A 10,907-nucleotide genomic window follows, 5' to 3' on the forward strand; every position below is an offset into this window, starting at 1 on the left:
CCGCCAACGCCGGCGACCACCGCCCCCATCCTGAACCCTAAGATAGATAGTGGGGTACCTCTCCGGCGAGCCCCCCTCCCCGCTGCGGCTGGTTCTTCCTTCACCCCGGCGGCATCGGAGTGAAGTGTAGCTAAATCGGAGCAGCATCGCAAGCAAGAGCAAGAGTGAGAGCAGCAGCGCGAGCAAGAGAAATAGCAAGAGCAGACCAGGCAGGGGACCGAGAGCAAGAGCAGAGCAGCAGGGCGAGCGAGAGCTTAAGAAGCAGCAGGTCCTACTGATGTGGACGTCGCCGCTGAGGGAGCGACGCCGTGGAGGAAGTGGCCGGCGACGCTGCCGTGGATGGAGCAGCGCCGTGTCGGCTCGGGACCGAGCGCCGGCAGCACCGTGAGATCGAATCAAGAAGAAAATGCGGCGATTAGTGTGCAACCTCTTTGGTGGCGCCGATTAGGCCGCAGCTTCATCCGAGGAAACGGTGATGATGATGCTCTTCCGGTGGTGCAGGTGAAGACGGCGGTGTGGGAATGGAGGTGGCGCGAAAGACGAGGGAAATGTCGGGGCAGCTCCTTGGAGGTGGAGGACGGGGTGGCTGAACCGGCAGGACGATGAGATCGACGACGGATCCTCATCCGGTATGGTGGATGAGGGACGTCAAGGTGTTGCTGTGGACGACGTCGTCGGGGAAGAGGCTCCGGCTGGGTGGCGGATGGAGCAGCGTGTGGGGTTTCGTCGCCGTTTTTCGCGGCCTCGGTGTACGCATGGGTGGGCGGATGGGATGGCAGTGGGGAACCATGGCTTAGAGACGCGCTTGTCTGAAATGTGGGGTAAGTTACGAAAGTACCCCCACCGATTTGAGGCGGTTCTTTCGGTTCAGGGGTACCATGGGCATTTCACGTGTCGGGATTTCACATGAGGTGGGAGTTTTCGCGCGCGTTGTAATTTCGGAATAGCAAGGCACGGGTTGAGATGGAGGGAGTTGTCGGAGCACAACGAGACAAAGATATATCTTAAATATTTCGGGCTAACAAGGCACGGGTTAAAATTTCCGGACAAGCCTAACATGTACTGTACCAAATCAATGCACCCTACAAATGTCATTCAAAACTTTTAATTCATGTTATGTCCAATTAAAATATTTTGCTACGTGTATAATGCATGCAACCTACTACTCAAATGAACGTTTTAGTGCATTCCAAACGTATATACTACCGCTTCAATATGAACTAAATTTGAATTCGTTTCTCTATTTGAATAAGATCTACAGTAATGATTGTTATGAAGTCAAAGCATTTGAATTCGTTTCTCTGTTTTAATAAGATCTACAATCATCATTATTGTCAAGTTAAACCATCGTTTGTGTATTATCTTCACATCACACCACATGATTAGTCTCGAGTTACATATGAACTATGTGTACTATATGAACTTGAACTAGATTTTTTGAATCCACTTTATTTTGATTTCAAATCACATTACATTTCTAGCTCTAGCTAGATCTTCATAATCTAAACCATGTCTCATATGTATAATGTGTTTACCACATTATGTATGGTGCCCCGCCCCTACGCCTACAAGTATTTAGATGTGAGTTGCAAACACCACACATTACCACAAATTCAAATAAAATGTGAGAATGTTCGATATATAGTATTGTTTAGATTGTTCGATATTTAGTTGTAAGCTGCAAACGCCACACATTATCACAAATTCAAATAAAATGTGAGATTGTTTGATGTATAGTATGGTTTAGATTATTCAGCATTTAGCTGTGAGTTGCAAACGCCATGCATTATCACATTATGGTATAACATGTGCACAACACGTGTATCACCGCTATATTCATGCATGCAATGTTTAAAACACTATGATCTCCTATTCAAATATATGAATCCGCTTTCATATCAAATTATGATCTTTGTTAGTCTCTTACACCCACACAATCCTCTAACCTTTGTAGCTACCACTAACTTTCTCTCGTGCATGCACACGCCCTCCTCGCCCTCCCCCTCCCTCATCATTCTATCCACCGGGCACATTCATTTTTTTCTTTAGGTCGTTCTCCCAGAGTCTCCACAACTCCTTTCCGACACACACCGATCGATAAACCTCTCCAGCGATGCCTTCCTACAACATACAAACACACCTTCAATCTCCTCCTTTATGTGTCCTTGCCTCGTGTCTCTGATCGGTCAGACACACGTGTAAACTCTCGCCCCTCTTTTCATCGCTCTCACAACCGCACACTCCTCCCCCTATCTAGCTAGTAGTTGGGCCTCTCGCACCACCTCCTAGCTCCATTCTCTCTGTCTATCCATCTCGCTGGGCCTTATTTGCCTCTAACAAATGGACGTACACCGACCGATCTCTCGCTATACATATAGCTAGCTAGGTCCTTATAACTTGTTTTCACCCACACGTCAATCGATCTACCTCATTAGTTGTGTCTCTCCCTTCCTCCGAGAAACAACAATTGATCTACCGATCTAGTTAGGTTTGCTTACCAAACACATGGTTCCCCTTCATCATCCATGGATGCGTCTCGATAGATCTATCACGCACAGGCACACACAGAAACACATCCCCAGTCTTATTGATAACATTGCAGTTCCACCCTTAGTATGTCTAGTAGGCCTCTCCCACCATCTTCGAGAAGCAACTCCATCACCCATCCAGCACTCTACCCCTCTCCCTCCCTCTCCCTCTCCTCTCTCTCTCTGTCCCATCATATTTCCCGTCCTTCAGTTATGTATTGATGTCGACCAATCTCCCTCAAGACATAGCTGGGTCTCTCCTTCTCAACACATATACGAGTCATTCTACCTCTATAGTTAGGCCCCTGCCTACCCCTCCCACCACCCCTCCCCCCACACACACCGATACATCGAGCGCTCTAGTCATGTCTCCCTACCACACACAAACTTGATGTGTGCCCTCTAACGTTCCGGTAGGCCAGTCGCCCTATATCTTTGATTTGTACACACACACACAATTTCGATGGCTCTCTTCATCGATCTCGCACCCACCCACTTGATCCTCTCTTCGACTCTATCGATAGCTATGACCCCTCCCTCTCTTCTCGTGGATTGCCCGACCCTCTATGTATGATATGGATAGGCCTTCATTTCACACACATTGCATGCAAAATTTTGTTTGAGATGTCATCGACACATATTCCCACAAATAATTCATGAAATCAACCCCCCACCCCACCCCCACCCCGAAACAAAAAACACTCACGAATGCGGTTTGTATCTCTCACACATACCCACGTAGGTGGGGGACGTGCACGAAGAGAAGAGGTGCATGCATAGTGCATGTACTCCCGTCTCTTTCCCAACCACACCCGCGTGGGTACACGGTGGAGCTTATTTCTGTACGAAAAAGGCAGCCCACGTGGTAATTTGGCACGTGTACTGGTTGTCCACTTGGTGGAGGGAGGATCGTCTACCACGGGTGAACAAACAAATTGCGACTTGACGTGTTATGTTAAAAAAAGAGGCAAACCATGTGGGGCCTACCTTAGAGGCAAGGCTCTATACACTGGAGTACTTTTGATGTGTCCCGTCAACTCGCAGAACGAGGAGAAGCTTGCTTAGTACGCCGTCTCCCCCGCCCACGGGCGCGGTGACTCGCAGGATGAGGTGAAGCTTGCTTACTACGCCTTACGCCTGCTCCCTCGCCCATGCGCGCGGTGGCTCGTAGGACGAGGAGAAAAATTTACTACTCCCTCCATTTACTCCTCGTCCCTACTACCTTGGTTATAGAGATTATATCATATTGTTTGGAATATATATGTCCTTTAGTAGATTTCAATATGAACTACTAGTACATACTCCAAACACTGATGTATATAGACGTATTTCCGAGTGTAGATTCACTCATTTTGCTCCGTATGTAGCACTCTCCCTCGCCCCTCGATCCTTGCCCACGTGGTGGACGTGCAGCAATTCATTCGGTCTCATATAGCCAGAACGATATATACTGCACTACCATTATTGCTCGACTTCCCGAAGAGGCGAAGAGCCAATCGCAAGGTTAATATTTTGGAGATGCCAAGCGCAAGGTTATAGGAGAACGAGTAGTAGGTGTCACGTCATTTATAAATAAAGTTTTTTTTCTTCAGTGGCACGTACGCAATATGATAGGTGGAGAGAAAAGGAAACCGCTCCACTATATACATAGTCAGGACGGGCCAGCCTACACGGTTGCTTGCTGGGGTTGCTCTCTTCACACTCTCTCGCACAAAACGACTGTGGCCACATCTCTAACATCCTGGCGGATCACGTCCGCTTGGGGAAGGGGTGGATGCTTAGTGTAGATGCGGTGGTCGTCGCCGACGGTGAAAACCCAATGTCGGCACGTCTCGATCAGGGGTCCCCGCTGTTCTCTCTCACAAAGCCAGTGAGGTTGCCTTCGTCCCTTGCTCGCTGCCGCGATGTGGGCAGTTGCCGCCTCCCGCCGCCCTCCTCAAGGTTGAGCTACGTCCCTCAGGTACAACTCCCTTTACAGCCGGCTTGCACCACTGCTCCAGATGCCCACATCACTCCCTGTGGATATTTCTCTACTTCTTTGCCCCACACATACCTCTATTGGCTTCTACGTATTGTATTTGTGATGAGTTTATGTCTCATCAACTAGTCCCAGTAATCTTATTCTAATCACACTTGTTCAATTTCTTTGCCACAGGGATGCTCATCTCGATTTTGGTGAAACTGCACAAAATGATCTGATGGTCAAAAGGTTGCAAACTTCATTTATTAGGAAGCTCGAACATTGCCAGCAAATTGAAGCCTGGTCAGGGTTCACGGTTCAAGGGCTAGGGACTGCATGGATTGTTTTTTTCTTTAGCTGCCTCTGTTCCAAAATAAGTGTCAACTTTAGTAGTAGTACAACTTTGTATACTAAAGTTTGCACAAAGTTGAGAAACTTATTTTGGAACGGAGGGAGTACATATTTGCTATGATCTGTCAATCATTGAGATGCAATAGCATGCATGTTAGTCTCCTTTGTATTTGATGAAATGTTGCAACGGGCAACCTTGGACGCAAGATACATGTAACAGAAGCTGGAAGCTTCATAGCATTGTACAAATTTATCTCGCTGATAAATTACAGTACGTACTATACTAGTACTTCCTCCGTTCCTAAATATAAGTCTTTGTAGAGATTTCACCATGAACCACATGCGGATGTATATAGATGCATTTTAAGTGTAGATTCATTCATTTTGTTCTGTATGTAGTGGAATCTCTACAAAGACTTATCTACTAGTAATAGCTAGCCCACACTACTAGGAATTCTCTATCCTCTCCTTGAGCCACGTCATCAAAATTGATGTAGCTGTTAGATGAAGTAAATCAGTCCATAATAGCCGTCTGATCTAGATGTTGAGAGGCTCCGCACTAAGCCACATGCAAGCATGCAGAAATACCGTGCCACATGCATGTGAGTGGGTTTTAAATCACATCAACATGTCTGCATGCAAGCATGCACCGGTAGCATGCATGTAAGTGAGCTTTTAAGTCCCATTAACATGTCAAAAAGAAAAATATATTCCCATTATGCAGTAGGAGTTGGCTAATCTTTTTTCCTTACGTGGGATGATCTAAATGATGATGGGAGTTTATTTAGTTTGGCTACCACATTTGTCATGATGGTAGTAATATTTAGGAACGGAGGGAGTACTATGTAAAGAGTTAGGTTCGCACGGTGATAGTGTGAGGTGGGCCATGTAATCACTGAGCCTGCGTGTTTTCACTGCTCTTGCACGCCTCCGCTATAAGAATGGAGAAAATTGTAATCTAGTAGTAGTATACCTCCTTTCGCCGAAAGCGTGGGACATCCAGCAGTCCTACCACCTCAGTAATAAAGACCAATGAGCCGTCAAATCACATAGACCCAGCAGTAAGTTGGACGGACGAAGCAACCATCACTCTTGCGCCAGTGAGAGGTTGCGTCCGCTCTGCCCGGGCATGAATGCGGCGCCGATTCTTTGGAGCGGTGGTGACCGTTTCGGGCGGGAAGCACGCGCGGGCGATGGAGGGGCTTTGGGCGGGCCAGGCTGGTCAGGAGCGGGCGTGGCAGCTCTCCGCATGTCCCTACCGGACACGCCCGGAAACGAGAGGATGCACCGACTCTCGCGGCTAAAATCGTACACTACACAACATCTCTCTGCAGGAGTAGGTCGATCTGTCGCTCTCTCTAACACACACATGGTGTTAAACACACACACACACGCACACACGCACCTTGGTCCCGTTGCACCTTCTAACGTGACTTATTACACCTAGACGGAGGGAGTAGTAAGTATACGAGATACGGTGGCACACTGACTTAAGTCGAATACAAGTGCCCAAAATTTGTGTGCATGTTATAATAAGGATTCACTTAAAATAGTACGTAAGCGAACAGAGGGATCAATTGGACAGTGTTCCCGAGCAGTAGCGAGATGTGTGAGGTAAGATACACCGCTGGCGCTTTTAATTTTTCTTATTAATTTGTTTGTTTCACCCTCTGACTGGTGGGACCCAACGTACTACGTGGAGAGAGGTAAGGTGACTAAGGCTGCATTATTTCTGCACCACTGTGGATAGTCTTACCACCAAAGCCACGATTATGATTGAAATCCCAATGACTCCCACACACACAAAAAAACACGGCATGCTTGTCACACGAATGCAGGAATGCATAAAAGGTTATTTCCCTCTCGTTGAACATAACGGGAGGGTTGTGTAGCTGGTTAGCCTGTTCGCTCATCAAACTTGAGGTCTCAGGTTCGATAACTACACTTGAGCATAATTTGTGCCAGGAGGATTCTTTGACTGGTCAAAATGTTTTCTAGGGTTTGCACGCTTCACACTCTCTCTCCAGTATATATACACACGCTGGAGCCTCACTCTCTCGCCCTCTCCAGATCTAAACAAGACTTCATAGGCCTCTCTCTCCCCTCACTGCTGCTCTAAGAGCCGGCAGGATCCGTCCACCGGGAAGGGAAGGAGGCTTAACACTGTCACCGTCGGCGAGGGACTACCGGCGCAGCTGTTCACTTTCCACCCAGCGGTGGCGCGGGAGGGCCTCCGACCCCTTCTTCTTCGCCACCGTCCCGTCGCCCACCGAACCACGCCCCAAGAACCTTAAGGTATAATTTACTTACTCCACATGCGTTGCTCTAGCTGCATGTATACCATGAATCTAGGACGTGGTTCAAAGAGGAAAGGAGTGGGGGAAAGTAGTGGGAAAAGTTGTATATAGCATGAATCTAGGACGTGGTTCAAAGAGGAAATGAAGGGGGAAAGTTGTATAGCATTAATCTACGACGTGGTTCAAAGAGGAAAGGAATGTGGGAAAGTAGTGGGGAAAGTTGTATCGCATAAATCTAGGACGTGGTTCAAAGAGGAAAGGAAGGGGCGAAAGTACTAGTTCAAAAAGGAAAGGAAGGGACAAGGCTGTAGAGTTTGAGCAGGACTAGATTTGCTGCGCTCACATAGGGAAAGGCGTCTAAAGATAACAAAACTGGGACCAACACAAATATGCTCCTTGGTTGTTTGTTCTTTGTTGCAACAGACTGTGCATGACCACAGTACATCGGTAGATGCACATGGTGCTGGTGCGTCCACCGTCCCGTGCAACTCATTAGCTGTTGTTAATCTAAGGCCCTGTTTGGTTAAAAACTCCCTAGTCCCTACCTGCTGGGTTCCAGGGACTAAACATGGACTAGAGGTTATTAAATGATATGTTAAAAGACCATGTTACCCCTAGTAATGAACTAATAGAGACAAGGTGCGATGCGTGGCAGGGGCAACTGTTGGAAAAAGTCCCAAAAAGACTCCCTCGGGGTCTTCTTTCTTTAGTCCCAAATGCCCACTTTTAGTCCCTAAAAGTCCCTCCTGTTTGGTTTAGATGGGACTGACACGGAGTTTTTTTAGTCCCTACACCAAAATGTCCCTGTAAACAAACACCCTCTAATAATGCCGCTGGAAAATTGATGCAATGCCACAGTTAAAAGCAAATTACATGTTTAACCAATTTTATTGTTAATATAATCTCTATGTTAATATTAATCAATGCCACCGTTTGAGAAATGCTACTGTCTTGCTTTCTTTCCCATTTAGATAAGGTAGATGCTTCTTTTTGTTGGCTTCTGTGTCATCCACCGTTATTGACCACTAATTGTTTCCTTTGCACCTCTGTGTAAATAGGGTTATCTGCTTCACCTCGTTGCCATTGTGACCTTTTGTTGCACTGCACAAAACACTTTTGTTTTAAGAGTGTTTTGTGCAGTTCAACCAAAATGTCACACCGACAACGTTGCTTGATTGCTTGATCTTAGTGTAACTACACAAGAGGAGATCTTACTTCCTATCCGTTAAGGCGAATTTGGTTCAGATCTTCTTCTTGTGAGTTGTTTGAATTCCACATCATGAGAGGTCAGTACTAGCCTTCTTTCACATGATTCTGTAGTGTGCATTCATATGTTGTGCTACTTATACGATAATGTTGCTTGATTTTAGTGAACTGCACAAATGGAGACAAGACTTCCAATCTGTATGTGCACCGTAATATCCCATTGAGGTAAGATAAGGATATTTCACAACTGCTGGCCTGTATTTTGCCACTTTCATCAGAAAATTAAGTTTAGTACTATACTTGTGCTCCCTGATTGACATGCCAAATCTTACATTGAAGGCGAAGCTTGTTTGTTATTGAACCAAGTGATGAAGGGGAAGAACAAGGGGAAGAAAAACAAAAATCAACTCCCGGTGCTGTAATGAAGCACTGGAACTGTGATGACACAAGTAATGATATAGTTTTGCATCTTAATTTATTGCTATGGTTGGAACGAGCAATTGTTTTGCCACTGATTTGATGCCACTCTTAATGTAATATGTAATTATCTCTACTTGTGCAAACAGGGATCCTCTTTGAAGATACCATATATTTTAGTGGAACTGCACAAGAAGATGTTGGAAACATTAAACTAATCGAGGAGTATATAGTAAGCATGGCCACCACTGTAGATAGCAATAGATGGTTCCGGAGAATTGCTTCATCTGTATGCTCTACACAATAAGCCTCCTGACAAAGGTTGGTACTCGCCCACTGATTACATCCATATGATTGAGCTTTGTCATCTCTATTGGTGTTGTGCTACTGTTTAGATACTGTCATGAAAAAGTGGTATTGTCCTTGAGAAGTGCTTCATCTGTGCTGTTTTAAATATTTCCTTTCCTTTTTTCGAGCAAACAGTGATGCTAGCATTTAGTAGTCCTCTTGTCTTTGCACAATAGGATCATCTTCCTCTGAAGAAGAATATGGAGTACGTGAAGTGACTAGTTCCTATTATGCCAGGATGAAGAAGCCCTGTCTATCTTATCATCAGAAGGAGTAGTTGAAGGATGGTTACATTACTCCCCACAAGACCAAACTAACTTCAGCTCAGAAGGACTGACAAAATCTCCATTTTTTTGCTGTGATGCGCGAGTACAATGTTGTTCTAGGATTCTTTCTGGTGAGTTCCATTTTTCTAAAAGTGTGCTCTACATGGACCATGTATGTGCCTGTTGAAACTGTCAATTCATAGTACAGTTTGCTCTATACTGATCACTTTTTTGTATTTGTGCAAACAGGGGTGCTCAGCTTAATTTCAATGGGAACTGCGCAAAATGTTCATGAATACATCGAATCATTCATTTCCACCACAAGAAAGGAGGTGCCGATAAGTTCAAGGCGTTGCAACATATAAGGGCGAAATCATACAAGCTACGCGCGAATTTGGTTGATTTTGGTGGAACTGCACAAAAAGAACAGCTGGTTTATTTAGCACGAGGTGCCATGTCAATGTCTGAACTAATGGCAAACCCTGCACATTCCACAATCGTAGGCATTTGATATTTTGGAATGGGACAACCTTGTCAAATTTTGCTCATTGATTTTAGCAAGACATGCGTTTGATATTTTCAAATGGGACACCCTTTGCTGTTAGCAGCGTTGATCAATTTTTTCTTTATTCTTTAGTTGTGAAGTAAATATTGCCTCTGACATGTGAGTCGCTGAGATGCATAATCATCGATTGTATTGAATGTTCTCTATGAATTGCCAGGCCTGTGTGTTTGATTGCAATGTACAAAAACGCTAAAAAGCTGCTCAAACTCTTTGTACTCCTTCTGTTCCTTTTTACTTCGCACATTGTGAAAGTGCATAGTTTTTTGTATAAGATTGGTCAAAGTAGAGATACTTTAACTGCAGACAAAACTTGTATGCAGACTAGAAAGGACCGGAGGGAGTACATGTGAAACTGCTGCAAACGAGGTGATCACCCTGGGAATAATGCTAGTACGTATTGTTTTGCATGTTCATCCAATGCCAGTGATACAGGAATTCGAACTAATCGAAAGAAATTCATTCATACACGGTCGGATTTCATATAAACATGCCAGATTTCATTACATTTCATACATTCTTCAACTAAAAAGGGGTGCACAGGAGGTATAATTAATTAACCGAAGCTACCCACCTGTGTCCCGCTGAGCCGAACAGAAGCTTCAGTGACTTAACTGCAGGTGCAGTTGCGTAACTGACATGTGGCCTATTGGGCCCACGTGTCAGTCAGCCAACTGCACCAGCAGCTAAGTAGAAGCAGCATTATTCTCCAGCAGAACTCCCCGTCTCCACGTCGCCGCCAAGAAGCTAACTGGCCGTCAATGGTCAACCCGCCTAGCTTGGCTTCAACAGGAGGGTAGCAGCGGTGGCCTTACTTGGACCCGAGCGGTGGCGACCTACCGTGTTCTACTCTTCCTTGTTTTCTGTGTGGCGCGGCCTCGTTGGCAGCGGGGCGGGGCCTCGGCAGAGCCGGCGATGTCCTCTGTCTCGTTGCCGGCGGGCGGCGCCTCAGCGGAGCGATGGAAATCCCCC

Source organism: Triticum dicoccoides, chromosome 7A (genome assembly GCF_002162155.2).
Source record: "Triticum dicoccoides isolate Atlit2015 ecotype Zavitan chromosome 7A, WEW_v2.0, whole genome shotgun sequence".
NCBI lineage: Eukaryota > Viridiplantae > Streptophyta > Magnoliopsida > Poales > Poaceae > Triticum > Triticum dicoccoides.